Raw genomic sequence first — 20,673 nt, 5'->3', positions numbered from 1 at the left:
CTCCATCTCCGGGGTTCATGCCATTCTCCTGCCTCAGCCTCCCAAGTACCTGGGACTACAGGCGTCTGCCACCACGCCCGGCTAATTTTTTAGTATTTTTTTGGTAGAGACGGGGTTTTACCGTGTTAGCCAGGATGGTCTTCTCTCCTGACCTCTTGATCCGCCCGCCTTAGTCTCCCAAAGTGGTGGGATTACAGGCGTGAGCCACGCCCCCTTGGGACAGGGACACACACACACACACACACACACACACACACACACACACACACACACACACACAGAGAGATTTGGTGGTTGTGGCGCCCAGTCGCGAGTGTGAAGAAGGGACCAGATGGGTCGGGCAGAAAGGTGCTGGGTCAAGAAAGGAGGGGGCAGCCGGGAGCGCGCACACGCGGGGTGCGCCGGGTTGAGGGGTGAGGGGTGAGGGGTGAAGGGTGAGGGGTAAGAGGTGAGGGGCCACGAGGACCAGGGCGGGGTAGGGGCAGCCCTTTCCCAGGCGGTAGCGGGGGCGCTGGTGCTGTTGCCCTTTTAAGCTGCGGCTTGACGGGAGCCGCGCCTCCTGTCGGTGGAGTCGGTTATAAAGGGAGCAGCCCCCCAGGCCGCCACACAGCTCCCGCCAAGTCCTCGGTGTCCCTTGCCATTTTCCAGCCGCGCTCCCACGAGGGTCACGGCAGCGGGGAGAGGTGGAGCCGCGAGAGCTCGGCCGGGGGCCCCGCCGGGTGGTCGCGGCCATGACAGCGGCTCGGGACAGGTTCCTTTTCCGCGCCCCTCTCGCCTGAGATGAGGGGAAGATGTCCCTGTCAGCGTTCAAGGCCAAACTGAAGTTGCCGGCCTCTATCTTCCACGAGAACCAGGAGCCACAGCCGCGGCTCACGCTCCACCGCAACATCAAGGTGAGTCGCCAGGTGGCGGCCTCGCGGCGCAGGGCGAGGGCGGAAAGGGGGTGCCCAGAGTCCCAGGACAAAGGGGAACCTGCCCCAGAGAGGCCCCGGTTCCCCGCCCTTTTCTCCCACAACTAGCCCGCCCGGCACTGGGCCAGGCTTGGGTGGGAGAAGGCGGAGGGCGCGTCTCTCCAACTCCTAGCGCGGGGCTGGCTTGGGGGCTGCTGGCCCCTCTCGGCCCCTGTCGCTGCGCTTCGAGGTGGGAGCCCGCGGCTGCCGGAGCCCTCTTGGGACCCATGGTCGCCCTCAGTGAGCCCACCTGCTCTCCCCACCGCGACAGGGCGGGGCAGGGCGACTCCCGAGTTGTTGGAGCCCAGGCGGGGAAGGGGAAAGACCTTTAAGATTTTCGGTTTTTTGGCGAGGCGTAGTGGCTCACGCCTGTAATCCCAGCACTTTGGGAGGCCAACCGGGCTGATCACTTGAGGTCAGGAGCTGGAGACCAGCCTGGCCAACATGCTGAAACCCGTCTCTACTAAAAAATAGAAAAATTAGCCGGTCGTGTTGGCAGGCGACTTAATCCCAGCTATTTGGGAGGCAGAGGCAGGAGAATGGTTTGAACCCAGGAGGCGGAGGTTGCAGTGAGCTGAGATCGAGCCGTTGCACTCAAACCCGGGGGAGAAGAGCGAGACTTCTCTCTCTCTCTCTCAAAAAAAAGTTTTCTTTCTTTTTTTCTTTTTGTTGAGACAGAGTCTCACTCACTCTGTCGCCCAGGCTGGAGTGCAGTGGCGCGATCTCGGCTTGCTACAGCCTACCTCTCTTGACAGTCCACTGGTTAAAGCGATTCTCCTGCCTCAGCCTCCAGAGTAGCTGAGATTACAGGCGCCCGCCACCACGCCTGGCTAACTTTTGTGTTTTTAGTACAGACGGATTTTTTAGTAGAGACGCGGTTTCACCATGTTAGCCAGAATGGTCTTGATCTTCTGACCTCATGATCCGCCCGCCTTAGCCTCCCAAAGTGCTGGGATTACAGGCGTGAGCCACCGCGCCCGGCCTCTGTTTTGTTTTATACATGTAATATATTCACAAGTATCTTTACAAAGTGATTTTGATACTCTTTTGTCTTCTCCCTAGAATCTCTTTGTTCTGTAATAATTTTTTCTTAGTTTATTTTGATCTTATTTTCCTTTTCAAAGCCTTTCCTTAAATATCTATCCTATGTTGCTTATCATTTGTAGTCTTTTTTTTTTTTTTTTTTTTTTTTTTTGAGAGGGAGTCTTGCTCTGTCACCCAGGCTGGAGTGCAGTGGCGCAATCTGGGCTCACTGCAAGCTCCGCCTCCCAGGTTCACGGCATTCTCCTGCCTCAGCCTCCTGAGTAGCTGGGACTACAGGGGCCAGCCACCACGCCCCGCCAATTTTTTGTATTTTTTAGCAGAGACGGGGTTTCACCGTGTTACCCAGGATGGTCTCGATCTCCTGACCTCATGATCTGCCCACCTTGGCCTCCCAAAGTGCTGGGATTACAGGCGTCAGCCACCGTGCCCAGCCCTGATTCTATATTATAGTGAGTTGTACAATTATTTCATTATATGTTACAATGTAATAATAATAGAAATAAAATGCACAATAAATGTAATGTCCTTGAATCATCCCAAAATCATCTCCCCCAACCTTGTCTGTGGAAAAATTGTCTTCTGCAAAACTGGTTCCTGATGCCAAAAAGTTCGGGGACTGCTGGCATAAGTGGTGTCATATAGTATTTGTCCTTTTGTGCCTGGCTTATTTCACTTAGGGTAATGTCTTTAACGTTCATCCATGTTGTAGCATGTGCCAGAATTTCATTTGTTTTTAAGGCTGAATAATATTCCCTTGTATGTATTTAATACGCCTTGTTATCTTTTCATCTGTTGATGAATGCTTGGGTTGCATCCACCTGTTGGCTGTTGTGAATAGTTTCGCATTGCCTGTCTTTCTCGTGATCGCCATCCTATTTCACATCTAGCAGGTGTGAAATTCCATTGATTGATTGATTGATTGAGACTGGGTCTGACTGTTGCCCAGTCTGGAGTGCAGTGGCATGATCTTGGCTCACTGCAACCTCCATCTCCCAGGCTCAAGCAATTCTTCTGCCTCAGCCTTCCGAGTAGCTGGGATTATAGGCATGCACCACTATCAGCTGGCTAATTTTTGTATTTTTAGTAGAGACGGGGTTTCACCATGTTGGCCATGCTGGTCTCGAACTCCTGACCTCATATGATCCACCTGTCTCCGCCTCCCAAAGTATTTGGATTACAGGTGTGAGTCACTGCGCCCAGCTAGTAGGTGTGAATTTCTATGTCTTAGTGGTTTTGATTTGCATTTACGTGATGGCTAATGATGTTGAGCATCTTTTTATGTGTTTATTGGCCATTTGTCTATTTTCTTTGGGGAAATATTTATTCCAAAATTTAACCTGTTTTTAAGTGGGTTATGTATCTCTTTATTATTTAGTTGTAAGAATTTTTTACATATTCTACATAGGAGTTATAACAATTTTCTCTCTTTTTCTGGATTGTCTTTTTTTCTTTCTTGATGGTGTCCTTTGAAGCACAAAGATTTTAAATTTTGATATAGTCCAATTTATCTTTCTTCATTTGTGTTTTTTTGCTCCTTGTGCTTTTGGTGTAATATCTAAAAAAACATTGCTACACCAAGGTCACAAAGGTTTCTGTCTATGTTTTTTTCTATGAGTTTTATAGTTTTGTCAATATCTCTTATATTGAGCTCTTTTATCCATTTGAGTTAATTTTTGCATGTGGCATGAAGTAGGGGGTATAGCTTCATTGTTTGCACCTAGACATCCAGTTATCTCAGAACTATCTGTTGAAAAGCTTATTCTTTCCCCATTGAATTGTCTTGGAACCCTTACTGAAGATCAATTGACTGTATATGTGAAAGTTTATTTCTGGATTCTATTCTTTCATCTGTTCATCTGTCCTTATACCGGTAGCACACTCTTGATTACTGTAGCTGTTTAGTAAGCTTTGACATCAGAAAGTATGAATCCTCCAGAAAGTTTTTTAAGGTGGGTTTGGCTGTTCTGGGTCACTTGCATTTCCATATGAATTTTAAGATCAGCTTGTCAGTTTCTGCAAAGGAGCCAGCTGGGATTTTAATCAGAGGTGCATTGAATATGTAGATGAACTTAGGAAGTACTGCCATTTTAACAATATTAAGCTTTCCTCCATGAACACAGGATGTATTTGTACTTATTTAGGTTTTACTTTAATTTCTTTCAATCATAGTTGTGTTGAATGCAGACCTACTTTGAATTAATTCTGTTATTTTTATGCTACTTATTGCTTGACAAATATAATTGCTTTTAGTTTTTAACTAGTTTTGATGTAATGTGAAGTGTATTTGGACCATGTGAAGCTTATTTCTGCTTTGAAATTTAGTATAAATGGGTTATAATAAAATCTCACTGTGCTAATTTTTTGGTTATGTGAAATAGAAAATCAATGTAAATTTAAAAATTTATTCTGGGCCGGGTGCGTTGGCTCACACCTGTAATCCAAGCACTGAGGGAGGCTGAGGAGGGCAGATCACAAGGTCAGGAGATCGAGACCATCCTGGCTAACACAGTGAAACCCTGTCTCTACTAAAAATACAAAAAATTAGCTGGGTGTGGTGGTGGGCGCCTGTAGTCCCAGCTACACAAGAGGCTGAGGCAGGAGAATGGTGTGAACCTGGGAGGTGGAGGTTGCAGTGAGGCGAGATTGCGCCACTGCACTCCAGCCTGGGCAACAGAGTTAGACTCCGTCTCAAAAAAAAAAAAAAAAAAAAAAAAAAAAATTCATTCTGAAATGCGATAGATGTTGAAGCTCTTCTGGCAGATGGTTATAAAGAGGAATATATAATCATTCTATTGAGAAAATATAATCAATAATGTGAATACCTAAGGTAGTTTATTTTACATATATATCTCGGTATTTATTTATTTTTAAGACAGAGTATCACTCCTGTCACCCAGGGTGGAGTGGAGTGGCAGGATCATGGCTCATTGCAGCCTGAATTTCTTGGGCTTAGGTGAGTCTCTCATCTCAGCCTCCTGAGTAGCTGTGACTACAGGTGTGCGCCACCATGCATGGCTAATTTTTTGTATTTTTAGTAGAGGTTTCCCCATGTTGCCCAGGCTAGTCTCAGACTCCTGGACTCACGTGATCTGCCCGCCTTGGCCTCCCAAAGAGCTGGGATTACAGGTGTGAGCCACTGTGTTGGCCTTATGTTTTATAATTTTTAAATGATACTTTTTATTCTATTACAAAATATATATAATTGTAAAAAACTTGTAAAATATAAAAGAGGACAAAGACAATAGAAAAATTATTTACGATGAAATTCCCAGGTAAACACCGATTACATTTTTTTTTTTAAGAGCCTGTTGCTCAGGCTGGAGTGCAGTGGCACAATCATAGTTCACTGTAACCTCATACATCTCATACATTTTGATATCACTACTTCTGGTTTTATACATAATGTGTTCACTTTGAAAGAAGAGAGTATAATTTTATAATGATTATTTTCATTTAATGATCATGATCTCATTGCAATTATTGATCATTTAGTTTACTCCTGAACATTTTGTTATATATATTTTTGCTGTTGTGAGTGGGATATTTCTTATAACTTGGCATTTGTGCCTACATTCAATTTACCTATAGGAAATTAAGTTTTGCATATAATTTTTTTAATTGGTGCAGTGGCACAATCTCAACTCACTGCAACCTCCGCCTCCTGGGTTCAAGTGATTCTCCTGTCTCAGCCTCCTGAATAGCTGGGATTACAGGCACATGCCAACACACCCAGCTAATTTTGTATTTTTAGTAGAGACGGTGTTTCACCATGTTGGTCAGGCTGGTCTTGAACTCCTGAGCTTGTGATCCGCCCACCTCAGCCTCCCAAAGTGCTGGGATTACAGGCTTGAGCCACCGTGCCCAGCCTGTTTGTGTGTTTTCTTATATCTTTCATCTGAGTTGCAAGGGGCACATTGGGTTTCCAGGAATTTTCTTAGCTAACTCTGTTCCATTATCTTTTAAGGTTCTTAAGCATAAATCCTCTCTCTTTTTTTTTTTTTTTTTTGGATGGGAAATACTGGGGCATAGCACTAGGAATACAAATTATGTTTAAATAGAGCACAAAGTACCATCTCAAAGGAATAACTGATGGTGAATGTCTGGTGATTCATTTTATTATGTATCAACTCTAACGAGGCTTAATAAATAATTGAGGTTTAACACTTAGGTAACCGGTCTGTATTTAAGTCTGAAAATTTTTTTATGTTACAGTTTCACCTTCACATTGAATATTCTGTAAAGCAGAAATAAATTGATTAGCATTCTATGAATGAAAAATAAAGCCATGGGTCGGGTACAGTGGCTCACACCTATAATCCCAGCACTTTGGGAGGCCAAGGCAGGCGGATCACCTGAGGCCAGGAGTTCAAGACCAGCCTGGCCAACATGGTGAAACCTCGTTCCAGCTACTCGAGAGGCTGAGCCAGGAGAATGACTTTAACCCAGGAGATGGTGGTTCTGGTAAGCCGAGATCGTGCCACTGCACTCTAGCCTGGTGACAGAGCAAGACTCTGTCTCAAAAAAAAAAAAAAATTAGCTGGGCATGGTGGCGTGCACCCATAATTCCACTACTTAGGAGGCTGAGGCAGGAGAATCACTTGAACCCGGGAGGCAGAGATTGCAGTGAGCCAGGGTTGCACCACTGCCCTCCAGCCTATGTGACAGAGTGACACTCCATCCCTAAAAAAAAAACAAAAAAAAACAAAAAAAACCCATGCTGGTAATCGAAAAACCAGTTTGCCTCATCACAGTTTAGAACATTGAATTGTAAAAATCTTTTTTCTAGTGCTAGCCAGGCTTAATGGTAACATGAGCAATTCAGTTACTTTCTCAGAGTTTTATATTTTTATCTGTGAAATGGAAATGATGGTATGTACAGTTTAGGATTTTTGTGAAAATTAAGTGAGACTGCAAGTGTCTTGAATAGCAGTTGAAGTACATTGATATAGGTGACATTTTACAGTGGTGTCTTCCTCAGCATCTTATTAGTTCAGTGTTTTAAAGCTCTATATTAGTCACAGAAACAAAGTCTAATTTTTGTTCTTTTGTTCTCATTTCAGATTAGAAGTGGACACCTGAGTCAGCAGGACCTGGAATCCCAGATGAGAGAGAGCTTATCTACATGGACTCAGATCTTGTTGTCACCCCCATTAATGACAGTCCAAAGGTGCAGAAAGCACTCTAACAACTGAGTTGTAGACTTTACTGAGATCTGAAATCTGCATGAGATTTTCATTCAGAATATTATTTACTGTCTAATCTTTCCTTTTCTCTTGTCTGCTTCTGTTTCATTTGTGCTGCATGTCTGCATTTCCAGCTCCCGCTCTGTCTGCAACAGTTTCCTCTGCCTTCACTTCCACTGCACTGGAGTTCTAAGTTTTCTCCCCTCTGTTTTGAATGAGTCAGCTCTGCCTCTCACTACTGCTTTCTTCCACATGCCACAGAGGGGTTGCCAGCCTCTTGACCTCAGACCTTAGCTCTCAGTCCCATCGTTTCTCCATCTGCACTAATGTGACTCACTCTAAGTATTCTAGTCTCTGATGTATTTTGAAGGCAGAAGCAGTCAGAGGGCACTGCTCACCAGGCTGGGCTGGGCAGGCAGATCACACGGAAGCCCTGCCCTCTCACAGGTTGTTAAGACTGCATGGGAGACAGTGAGGAGACACTATGGGAGCTGGAGGAGTCACGGTTCACAATGTACTTCTACACCACTGTGAGTTTTTTTGCTTCTTGCCTTTTAGAATATAATACTTTATTGCTAGGGGAAAATGAGTATTTACTTTAAAAAACAGATGCATTTCTAAGTCCCTGTGTTTTGTCTTGACTTCCAACTCCACAACATACATTCCACTACTTACTCTCTATTTTAATTTTCCTGCTTCTGTTACTTTTTTTTTTTTTTTTTTGAGATGGAGTCTCCCTCTGTCACCCAGGCTGGAATGCAGTGGTGTGATTTTGGCTCACTGCAAGCTCCACCTCCTGGGTTCACACCATTCTCCTGCCTCAGCCTCCAGCGTAGCTGGGACTACAGGTGCCCGCCACCACACCCAGCTAATTTTTTGTATTTTTAGTAGAGACAGGGTTTCACCGTGTTAGCCAAGATGGTCTCGATCTCCTGACCTCGTGATCCGCCCGCCTCGGCCTCCAAAAGTGCTGGGATCACAGGTGTAAGCCACCACGCCCAGCCTTCTTTTTCTTTTTAAAATCTCTTTTTCTGTATTAATTCATGACTGTCTTTTCGTATCTCATTGGGAACATTACTGTGGTTTAGACCAAAGGGTTCTTGGATTCATGTTTATTTTCTAGACAGACAGCATTTTATATAGATTATTCAGCTATTTTTCATAATGGAGCTAATTCTTTTTGTGAGTTCATATGTGTAGCAGAGTAACTTTATTATGCTAAGTTTGATGTGCATTGGTGCATTTTCAAAGTGGGCTTTCTAGAACAATTTGTGATCTTTCCCAGGGGTGTCCAGTCTTTTGGCTTTCCTGGGCTGCACTGGAAGAAGAATTGTCTTGGGTCACACATAAAATACACTAACGATAGCTGATAAACTAAAAAACAAACAAAAAAATTGCAAAAAACATCTTACAATGTTTTAAGAAAGTTTAGGAATTTGTGTTGGGCCACATTCAAAGCCGCCTTGGGCCGCATGAAGCCCATGGGCTGTGGGTTGCACAGGCTTGCTTTAGATGATATTCCTTGTTTCTTTTTTTCCTCTTATAACCATATTTGATAGTTTATGGGAAGCCTTAGTCAGTGGACATTTTTGTGTTTAACTTTTAATTTTAAACTACTTTTAGTCTTAGAGAGAAGGTTAAAAAATAGTTGAGAGTTCCTGTATACCTTTTGCCCAGCTGCTCTTAATGTTCACATCTTATAGGTCTATAGTATAGTTAACAACACCTGGGAATTAGCATTGGTATAGTGCTAGTCAGGCAGGATAATCCTTACCTGTTCCTCCTTTTGGAGGGCAGTAGAATGTGGTAGTTGGAGTTGCATAATACTTGATTCATATCTCTGTGTAATGATGTCGTGCAATACCCTGATTGCTCCTTTTGAATTCTTTCTGAAAAAGGAAAAATAAACATGAGTATAGTGCTGTTAACTAAACTACCAAATTTATTTGAATTCTACCAGTTGCCTCTAATGTCCTTTTTTTTGTTGTTGTTCAGGATCCCACATTACAGTTAGTTGTTATGCCTTCTTAGTCTCGTATAGTCTGTCCTAGTCTTTCATGGTTTTGTCAGAATTTCTCAGACTTTTCTTGCCTTTCATGACCTTGACAGTTTGTCTTTTTTTTTTTTTTTTTTTTTTTTTTTTTTGAGATGAAGTCTCACTCTGTCACCCAGGCTGGAGTGTAGTGGTGTGATCTCAGCTCACTGCAACCTCTGCCAACTGGCTTCAAGCTATTCTCCTGCCTCAGCCTCCTGAGTAGCTAGGATTACAGGCGCCTGCCACTGCGCATGGCTAAGTTTTGTAGTTTTAGTAGAGATGGGATTTTACCATGTTAGCCAGGCTGGTCTTGAACTCCTGACCTCATGATTCACCTCCCTAGGCCTCCCAAAGTGCTGGGATTACAGGTGTGAGCCACCACACCTGGCCTCTGTATGTTTTTGTAATACATGTTATAAAACGTATGACTCAAGTCCTTGACACTTTGAAGAGTAACTGGTTCAGTGTTTTGAAGAATGTCCCTTAATTTAGGTTTATCTAAGGGTTTCTCATGATTAGAATGAGATTATTAATTTGGATTATGAGATTAGAATGAGAATATGCATTTTAGTAAGAATACTACCGTAAATACGGTAATGCTGGTTACTTAATTAGTAAAGGTTTTAAAAATACTACATATAGAAGTTTTGCAGAAGTTAGGTATAGAAATGATGGTTGAATTTTTAATTAAAAGTCTCAAGATGCAGTATCTGGCTGTCCCAAGCTCATGGATCCAACTACATGGTTTCTTCACATTTCTCAAAGAAATTGTGCACTTTCCAATTCATGCTATTATGGCTTCCTTGAATGGTGTCTTCTCTGATATAACCATAAAGTTCTAACCATTCTTCAAGACCTCAACCCACCCCCTACCTCTTCTGTAAACCCGGTCTCAACTATATCAAGTAAAGTGCTTGCTGTATTCTCTAAACTACTATTTACAAAAAAATTCTTTCTGTCCAGGGTTTTGTCTGTAGTTATGTCCTACCTCTTTTCAATTGTGAAATATTTTGTTGTTTATCAAATGTTTGTCTCATCTTCCCAACCAGAATGTCAGCTCTCTGAAAATAGGATTGTGTGTTTTATATTTTTGTATCCCCCTTAACACTTGACATAGAGCCTTACCTTGGCAGGTACCCAATAGATATTTGTTGAAAGACTGAATTTCTAATTAGAGGTAAATTATCTAAAGAGTAAGCCAAGATAGGGGTGAATTTTTTCTTTGAAGCTGTATTTTGTTACAGATATCTATTGAAATTATTTTAAAAAATAAATTATTATCTATATATGTATGTTTTAATCTGAAAAGGCATCGTTATTATTCTTTTTGGTAACAAATTTTACACATTCTTTTTTTGTCCTCATTGATTTATTATCTGATATAAGGGACATATAAGGAGACAGATATCCATCTTAAAAATTGTCTCGAAAGTTTTTTTTTTTTTAACCACAGGTAATGAAACGACCACCATCAGTTGAATTTCAACCAAAAATATTGCATCTACCAGCATTTTCAGGTAGGATCATAAAGGAGTTATCAAACATGTAGACTCTTTGTATACAGATACAAATATGAAATTTATTCAGAAATGGAATATTTGTATGTGAATAACTAAATTTTTTTTTGTCCTGACAGTTGGTTATATTCTTGGAGCAGTGTTAATGTGAATTGTAAATAATCTGTAATTCATTTGTACCAGCTGTTGACATTTCTCAGCTGAGTCTGGGCTGTCCTGTCCTCTTGTGTGTGGGGAGGTTCCTATAGATCTGGGCAAGTTTTCCTGTAGAGTGGGTTGGGGGAGGGTCTCCTCCCTTCCCTTCATAGAGCTGGTTGAATTTCCACCATTTATGGCAGGTGTAGGTGCACAGGGTTGGGGACAACAAGGAAGGATTGGGATTCTATTGGTGGGACCAGAACATTTGAGAATGGGACTAGGTGGTTCATGACTGTGGAGATGGTGTGGTAGTGGAGATAATTAAGGGATAATTATTACATTTCTGTTGAGCTAATGAAAATCTTATTTAGGGTGAAAGTCAGAAATTTTTACATACCTTAAACTGTTTTTTTGTTTGTTTGTTTGCTTAACAAATTATATTTTAAGCTGTTGAACTCAATTTGGGGAAAATTATTCATTGTGGCTAGAGTAGAATCTATGATTTGAAGTAAATTTAAAATATATTTAGGTTTCAATAAACCAGCTAAGGGTTTATATCAGTCAACTTAATTACCGATAAAAACAACCAGAAAAACCTGTGGAGAAGGACGTTTAAAGACCAAAGTGAAGCCAAATATTAATAATAGTGCTTTCAGTGCCAAGTAGGTCTATTTATGCAAACCTAGAGAATTATTACTGGGAAATACTATTTCCTTTTTCTTCTTTGAGTTATTTGGGAAATTATATTTATAATTTCTTTTGTCTAAAGATTGAGATCAGCCAAAAATATGTTAATTTTAGGGGGTATCACATTTCCTAGATTTTGCCCTTTTTTTGTATACGGATTTGGAGGTAGGCATTTCAGGTGATTTTAGCTATCATGTTTTCCTCGTCATTTTTTTACAGTAATTTTATTGGAACTTTTTAATAACTGTGGGATTTGTGCTTTTCTCAATATTTGAGGGTTGATTTATTTATACAAAGACTCTTTTGTCTTTTACTCCAGTTGTATTCAACTTTGCATTTTGTTATAGTCTAGGTTGTGGGACAATTCTGCTTTAGACATCTGCTTGGTTTGAAAGCATAGTTTTCCATTGAAGTGGTTAAAAAGTTTCCATGGATAGATAAAGAGATGGGAAATATAGAAGGACAAATAGAAGTAGTGTCATCTTTGGAGTATTTTTGGTTTTGACAGTGTAGTGTTTTCTTTGTCCTCATCTTAGCTGTCATAATTCTGTGTTTATTTCTCATGTAGTGTTTCCAGTAGTTGTCTTTCTCATCATTCATACTTCTGTTATTTTCTTTCCTTGGCAGTGGATAAGTTATAATTTCTGAAAGACCAAGATTGGAATGACTTTTTTGCAACAAGTGTGCTCACAGATGGACTCCACTGAGAAGAGCTCGAGGACCTCTTGAGCCAAGCTTAATCTCCTTTGCTGTTTGTGCATGGTGGCTGGTCACCAGGAGGTGGCCGCCAGGCTCCTCCATTCCCCGCTGGTAGGCCTCTGTGACGTGACTTATGCATTTAAATTTATGTTTTTTAGAGGCTCAAACAAGTGCTAAAATAGCAATTTGATTTAACTACCATGAAAAAACTGATTTATCATGATTTTAGTTTTATGGAAATTATCCTCTGCTTAATCCTTAGGTCTTACAGTAGATGAGAGTAGATGGTGATTTTGAACTTTCTGTTGTTGTTGTTGATGTTGTTTGTAATACTCAGATTTCCATTTTATGTTAACTTGTAAGATTTTAAAAAAATATGTAGGCTGAGGCAGGAAAATGGCGTGAACCCCGGTGGGGGCGGAGCCTGCAGTGAGCCAAGATTGTGCCACTGCACTCCAGCCTGGGCGACAGCGAGACTCCATCTTAAAAAAAAATATATATATATATATATATATATATGTGAAATTGGACCGGTGCAGTGGCTCATGCCTGTAATCCCAGCACTTTGGGAGGCTGAGGCGGGTGGATCACCTGAGGTCAGCAGTTTGAAACCAGCCTGGCCAACATGGTGAAACCCCATCTCTACTAAAAATACAAAATTAGCCTGGCATGGTGGTGCACTCCTGTAATCCCAGCTACTGGGGAGGCTGAGGCAGGAGAATCACTTGAACCTGGGAGCCAGAGGTTGCAGTGAGCCAAGATCGCGCCATTGCACTCCAGCCTGGGCAAAAAGAGCGAAACTCCATCTCAAAAAAAAAAAAACGTGATATCATAAGACCTTTTCCCTTCTCATCAGTGACTGGAATGAACTGCCCATGTGGAATGGGTTGGCAGTGTTGGTTCCTTTACTGGGTCATCTGGTAACCTGCAAGGTTTCTGCTGTGACACTGAAGGAAGACATCAATCCTCTAAGACATTTTTTTCCTATCCTCTGGGAATATTACTTTTTGGACTATCTTGGTCCATTGGTAAGCTCATGGGAATTTGTCAGAGTTTTTTCGTTTTTTGTTTCTTTTGGCTCATGTTTAGCATCGGTTAGCAGAGTGTTTGGAGTCATCCTCAGAAAGGAATTACGGTGGTTCAGAGGTGTTTTCTGTAGTGGGCCCTCATTTGGGAATTGGCTTGAAAGAATTTAAGTTCATTTGCTTCCAGGATATTATTAAGTTTACTTTTTTCTATAGTTGGTGTGTGTCTATCAGGTAAGGGCAGTCATTTAGAGAATATAAAGTGGTAGGAGAAACTAAAAGTACTGTTCTTGGTTTTTATTTTAATCTTATTCATATACAAGTGCCTTTGTAATTTAGTAAATATCACTTTTGGTGTACAGTATAAATTTCCTTTTTATAAAGATCTGAGCTGTTAACTTTGCTGTCACTTTCTGTGTTTCGTGACTTAAATATTTTAATTTTTCCTTTTTTTACACTTACATTTTTTATTCTAGTTCCAATTGCTAATCCAGCATTCGCAGATAGATCTAAACTGCGATATGTAAGTAACATTTATATTTTAAAAATTTTTTTCATGACTTTATTAAATAGTTACAGCATACATACTTATCAAAAGCAGAGTCCTAAATAATTATCATAAATTTTTCTGACATAATGATGACTCTACTCATAGGCAATTTTTATGGGCATTCCAATTATAAATTCTAGAATATTTAAAAATAGCCCTTCTCCTAATATACAATGCTGGGATTATCTGAGCTACTCCTGGAAACTTTATTAAATGTTCTTGTTTTCTTATTTTCATAGAGACAAGGTCTCTCACTATGTTGCCCAAGTTGGTTTTGAACTCCTGGGCTCAAGTGATTCTCCCATCTCTGACTCCCAAAGTGTTAGAATTATACGTGTGAGCCACTGCACCAGGCTAACTGTTACTGTTTTGAGTATTGGTTATAAAATACTTCAACCCTGATCCCTGTGTATTAATTTAGTTATACTTCCTCAAAATTTCTCTTGGCCATGCTTATCTGTCCTTCATGTAGCACGTAGCTTCCCTATGATGTTATTTATAATCCAATGAGATTATGATTTATAAACTCCCAATGGAAGGAAGTGTCCTTGCTTTTTATAGAAGTGACATACCAGGTAGAAAGCACCATAGAGCAAGTGTTAGAAGGCTCTGGGTTCTGGTTGCCTATAAGATTCGGCCAAATGATTATCTTTTTCTCATTCTCTGTTTCCTGGGGAGGGTGGGTGGAACAAGGAAATGGCATAGGTTTAGGATTCAGACAGACCTGGGTGTGGATCAAAGATCTGCTTTCTGGGCCAATTACTTTAATTGCTGAGCCGCAGTTTCCTCATCTATAAAATTGGGATGGGGATGAGATAACTACTTCATAGATTTTTGGTAATTGTTCCACTTTGAATGAGGTAAATATATGAGATACTTTATATAGTGCCTGATTCTTAGTGGGTATTTCATTTACAGTGGGGTTGGGTTTGTAGAAGTTGCAGTTATTATCATGAAGCTTGCTTATCTCATTATTGTTAGGACAAGCACATGAAAAATCGGAGGTGAAAGGATTTTGTGAATTGTGGCAGTAGTATAATAATTATTCTTCTATGCTGGTAAAATATTGGTGAAACAATAGGAGTTTAGAAAATGCTTAATAATAAGGGTAATTCTTATTATACATCTTGTAATGTTACTCTCCCAAAGTAAAATCTGGTAATAGAAAGTAGGATTTAATACTTTGAGCATTTAACACTTTGAGAAGGCTGATGGTATGCTCGTTAAAAATGAATCAATGAAATATTTATTTAAACACTTTTATTTAAAATGTGTTATATCCTTGAATGGGGTGCCCCCTGCTAACATTTTCAAACAGATATCCCAAATCATTTCCAAGTACAGTCATCCCTCTGTATCAGCCCGGAGACTGGTTCTAGTATCCCCTTGGATACCAAAATTCATACATACTATTTTTCCTCCGCTTTTAATGAAGTTTGATTGTAAAACTGTTTTAATTTGAATAAAATGATACTGAGGTAGACAGTTTCTCTGGTAGGAATCTTCTTTTATTTTCTTTCTTCATTCAAAGCCACTTCTAGTGAGGTTTTCTCTGATCTCAGGTTATATTACCTTGATAGCATATGATAAAGGGTCCTTAACTTAGTCTGGGAGATAATTATTATTGAAGTAGGTGTATTTATTTCTTAGTTTTGTTTTTCATATAAAAATTAGAATCATGTGATATAATTTTATGTTTGTTTTCCCCCATAACATATATATTATGTATTTTAAATGTTATTAACATTTAAAAATAAAATACATAATAATTAAGGTAAACTTTTTATATGTTGTGAATATCTGATCATTTTGCTTACTAATTTTGGATAGTATTATAATGTTGGAAACAACATTGCGATGAACATTTTTGAGATTAAGTCTTTGTGCCTGCTTTTTCTTTTTCCCTTTAGGGAAGATTCATAGAATTAGAACAAATTAGAACAAATGGGTAGAAGGCAGTAAATATCATTGTGACTTCTGAAAAATTGCTGAAGTGCTCAAATAAATTGTATCAATATATAATCCCAGTCAATGTGTTTAAAATGCCTTTTGTTAGAACTTCCAACATTGAGTATTTATCAAATTGTATATCCTTCTATCCTTGCCAATCAACTTTATGAGGTATAATTCATATATAGTAATAGTGTAATACTGTAATTTTTAAAATGTGTTAATTGTCAATTATGCATAATTTAAAATGTTCCATTTTAGCCATTTTTATGTGTACAGTGGCATTTAGTTCATTCCCATTGTTGTATAACCGTCACCACTATTCATTTCCAGAACTTTTTCACCATCTTAAACAGAAGCTCTTTACCCATTAAATGGTAACTTCCCCTTTCCCTTCCCCAGTCCTGGTGACCTATACTCTACTTATTCTATCTTGGTGAATTTGCTTATGGTGAGTACCTCATATTGCTACCAAAACATCAAGGGGTTTGGTCTAGGTCCTGTTGCTCACAGCACAGAAAGCCAATCACGGAGACGATGAGTGTTGCTAGGGAAGAAGGCTTCAACTGGGTGCTGCAGCTAAGGAGATGGGAGATGAATCTCAAATTTGTCACCTCAACTGACTAAAACCAGGGGTTTATTTAGCAGGGAAGAAATGTAACCATGTATGGGAAAACAGGAGTTAGGGAAGGGTGGGGAAGAGAAGTTGGTCGACAGGAAGCAGGTAGTTGGTTAGGCAATTGTGATGAGTGAGGTGGTCTGGTGTCTTATGGTCCAGATGTGGTGATCTGGTAAGTTTCAGTTCCTTGATAACTATCTGGGAGGCCTGATGGTTGGTTTCCCAACAAAGGAATTCAGATAAGACAAATGTAACTTTCTCAAGTTTTAAGACTGGGAGGGTCAATTTCTATGTTTATTTTAAAAGACTGTAAGCATCAGTTCTATAGGACAATTGGGCTGCTTTCATTTGCAAGGTTCATCCATGTTGCAACTAACATGTCAGCATTTCATTCCTTTTTAAGGCTGAATCATATCCCTTTGTATGTATATACCACAGTTTGTTGATTTTTTCATCTGTTGTTGGGCACTGGCTTGTTTATATCTTTTGGCTATTGTGAACAATGCTGCTATGAACATTAGTGTTTTCTGTTTTTGTTTTTTGCCGACAGCTATCCCTATGGGTGTGAAGTAGTATCTCATGGTTTTGATTTGTATTTTGTGACTAGTGATGTTGAACATCTTTTTGTTTGATTGTTGGCTATTTGGAGAAAGGTCTAATCAAGTCATTTGCCAATTTTTGTATTGAGTTTTATGTTGTTGAGTTGTAGGTATTTTTTATATATTCTAGATATTAACCCCGTGTCAGATAAATGATTGCAAATATATTCTCTCATTACACTGGTTGCTTTTTACTGTGGCAAGTGCCTTTTTGAGATATGAATTTAGGAAGAATTTTTCTATTTTTTAAATAAGTTTTATACTTGAATAAGGTAAAGTAAATGCTCATCCATCATTAATTTTTTAATAAAAACACAGTTTTCCTGTTTCTTTGCTGTAGTTCTCCTCTTGGTTGATTATATTTTATCATTGGATAGGTTTTTTTGTTGTTTGAGATGGAGTCTCGCTCTGTCACCAAGGCTGGAGTGCAGTGGCGCAATCTCAGCTCACGGCAACCTCTGCTTCCTGGGTTCAAGCGATTCTTCTGTGTCTGCCTGCTGAGTAGCTGGGATTACAGGCACCTGCCATCATGCCTGGCAATTTTTGTATTTTTGTAGAGACGGGGTTTCACCGTGTTGACCAGATTGTCTTGAACTCCTGACCTCAGGTGATCCACCCGCTTCGGCCTCCCAAAGTGCTGGGATTATAGGCCTGAGCCACCATGCCCAGCTGGTAGATTTTTTGTTTTGCTTTCTTTTGAAGAAGACCTCTCAGTGGCTTACCTCTTTGCCATGCTTTGGTGTTTGAGCTCTCTTCCCTGTACTAACTGTAGCTCTGTAGGACTTGGGGGTCAACCTTACCTTTTTTTCCCCCTCTTTTGTGTGCCTTGTTTGAGTTAGCATTTCTTTTTATTCCAGGCCTGTAGATTTTACTAGATTGTCTCTAGGAATCTCTTTTACTAATGTGCTTCAGCCTGCCTTCCTGCCATCTCTTTTTACTAATTTGCTTCTGCCTGCCTGCCTGCCTGCCTTCCTCCCTCCCTCCCTCCCTCCCTCCCTCTCTCCCTTCCTCTCTCCCCTTCTTCCCCTTCCTTCCCTTCTCCTATGCCTTCCTTCCCCTCTCCCATCCCTTCCTTCCCTTCTTTTCTTTCCATTTATATTGAGATAGAGTATTGCTCTGTCTCCCAGGCTGGAGTGCAGTGGAGTAATCTTGGCTCACTGCAACCTCCACCTCCCAGGTTCAAGCGATTCTCCTTCCTCAGCCTCCTGAGTAGGTGGGATTACAGGTGTGTGCCACCATGCCCAGTTAATTTTTGTGTTTTCAGTAGAGATTGGTTTTCACCATGTTGGCCAGGTTGGTCTCGAACTCCTGACCTCAAGTGATCCACTTGCCTTGGCCCCCTAAAGTGCTGAGATTACAGGTGTAAGCCACAATGCCTATCCTCTTCACTCCTCCTTTAGTTTTTATATTACTTCTTAGATTTCTTCCTCTCTTATTTCATCCTTTTTCTGTTCCTGAAACCCCTACAGGATGGGTGGGGGGGTTTGTGTCTCTTGACTCTTTTTTCAAATTTTCTTTTGCTTTCTCACTTTCTCTTGTTTATTGAGATATAATTTACATACCATAAAATTCACCATTTTAATGTGTACAGTTCAGTAGGTGTCAGTATACTGAAAGTTGTTCAACCATCGCCACTATCTAAATTCAGAACAGTTTTCTCACCCAGTGAAACCCAGTACCCATTCTTCTCCAACCCCTGGCAACAACTAATCTGCTTCCTGTTGGCTGATTTGCCTATTCTTGATATTTCATATAAATGGAATCATACAGTATGTGGCCTTTTGTGTCTAGCTTCTGTCACTTAGCATAATGTTTTCAAGGTTCCTCCATATTGTGGAATGTGTGAGTACTTCATTCTTTTTCTACCTGAATAATCTTTGTATGGCTATTCCACATTTTGCTTATGTGGTCTTGATGGACATTTGGGGTTGTTTCCACATTTGGCTATTATAAATAATGGTGCTCTGAACATTTGTCCACAAGGTTTTGTGTGAACATATACATTTTTATTTCTCCTGCAGTAGTGAGATTGCTGGATAAAATGGTAACTCTGTGTTCAGCCTTTTGAAGAACTGCCAAACTCTCTTTGTTAAACTTTTATTTTAGGTTCAGGGGTACATATGCAGGTTTGTTATATAGGTAAACTCATGTTATGGGGGTTTGTTGTACGGATTATTTGGTCACCCAGGCACTAAGCTTAGTAAGGACCAATCGTTGTTTTTTCTGATGCTCTCCTTCCTCCCACCCTCCACCCTAAATAGGCCCCAGTGTCGATTGTTCCCTCTTTGTATCCATGCAAACTTTCTTCTTTTATTGCTCTTCCTTGACTTTATCTTTGAGCTCTCAAACTTGGTATTTATCCCCACTCATTTTATTATTTAGGATTTCCAGTTAATTTTTTAATTTGAACAATCATATTTGAAAGTTTTTGTTCCTGTTCTTTTTCTCTGATTGGTCCTTTTTCCTAGCTGCCTATATTTGGCATGTACTTTTGAATTTGAGGATAAATATTAGGATTATAAAAATTCTCTTCTTGGAGCAGAATTTAGAATTAAATATTGTTATTAATATTTAAGGCTAAACGTTAGGATTATATAATATAAGCCTGGAACCTGGACTTTGAAAAAAAGGGAACAAAATTTGGATTATAAACATTGTATTCTTCTCTCTTGACCTTGTAGGTCACTTCTTTTTCATCATGGTCCTGCTTTTTAATGCTGTTTATTTCTCAAATGCCTGGTGATCTCTGGTTCTTTGTTTATATTATGAATAAATGATGAAATTGATTGGTATAAAAGTTGGCAATACGAGTTTCCTTTATTCTTGCCTAAGTCTCTTTCTCCAATAGCCTCTCCTTTAAAGAAAGGGCTGGTATGTGGGTAGGTGAGGCCTGTTGACTGGTTGAGTTTAATTTGGGATTCCAGCTGGCTGAAGATCAGATAGGCAGGCTGGAGGCCTCTGCAATTGCCAGGGTGGGTTTTTCTTTGCAGTGGAGCTGGCTTTCCTCATTTAACCCCTTCCCCGCTTCAGTATCTGGAGGACCACAGTCGCTGCTTCCTGCATCCATCCATCCAGTGAGCAATGTGGATTGCTCACTGTAGTAACAATTTTCCACATTTACCCAGGAGGCCAGGGCTGCAGGGTTTATTCCATGTACCAGGGAAGAGAGATGGAAAAGAGACACGATCTGATTGGCTCAACTGTTCCTTGTACAAGGACACAATTTTTCCTTGTGCAGTTGTTTAATCTGATGATTGTCTTGTGGCTCATTCTTTCTTTTTGTCTTAGTTTATTCCAAGTCCCTGAGGCTTCCTTGGGAACGTCTGTCTACCTGTGGTTCTTAGACAGGGGATTCCTTTGTTCATTCTCTGTCTTAATTCTATTTGTGCATGTCTGGCATCTGAGATTTTCTCAAACTTTCTAGTCCACTTTTAGCCCTCCTTTTTGTTTCCAATTATCCTTTAATAAAAAGAGCTTGTATTTTAGAGACTCTAGAGGGTTCAGAAAAGTGAGTGTCGAGTGTTTAGTCTGTAACCATTAAAGACAAAGAATGTCTCATAAGTTTGGATCTATGTTACTTACGTGATTGTGATTTACGGACGCTTTCTTTCTTTCCCTTTCCCTTTTATTTTTTCTTTTGTTTCATTTATTTATTTTATTTTTATTATTGTTAGAGA

General features: G+C 40.2%; 1 long non-coding RNA gene and 1 other non-coding gene across 3 annotated transcripts in view; both read left to right on the top strand.

Moving 5' to 3' along the window:
* Positions 1-446: 446 nt before the first annotated feature.
* The window catches only part of LOC134738277 (uncharacterized), a 54,743-nt gene continuing 34,516 nt past the window's right edge, over positions 447-20,673 (top strand). Inside the window, exons 1-5 of one of the 2 annotated variants that reach the window (XR_010123934.1) lie at positions 447-893; positions 7,055-7,707; positions 10,666-10,729; positions 12,182-12,364; positions 13,755-13,801. This is a non-coding gene — a long non-coding RNA (uncharacterized LOC134738277). The remainder of the gene's footprint in view (positions 894-7,054; positions 7,708-10,665; positions 10,730-12,181; positions 12,365-13,754; positions 13,802-20,673) is intronic. The other variant, XR_010123935.1, reaches the window with a different exon arrangement.
* On the top strand, positions 8,929-9,060 carry LOC129014787 (U8 small nucleolar RNA). The gene has a single exon (XR_008494322.1). It is a non-coding gene; the product is annotated as a U8 small nucleolar RNA (small nucleolar RNA).

Source organism: Pongo pygmaeus, chromosome 16 (assembly GCF_028885625.2).
Source record: "Pongo pygmaeus isolate AG05252 chromosome 16, NHGRI_mPonPyg2-v2.0_pri, whole genome shotgun sequence".
Lineage (NCBI taxonomy): Eukaryota > Metazoa > Chordata > Mammalia > Primates > Hominidae > Pongo > Pongo pygmaeus.
The sequence above is the reverse complement of the archived record's forward strand: the minus strand, read 5'-3'. Positions and strand labels throughout refer to the sequence as shown.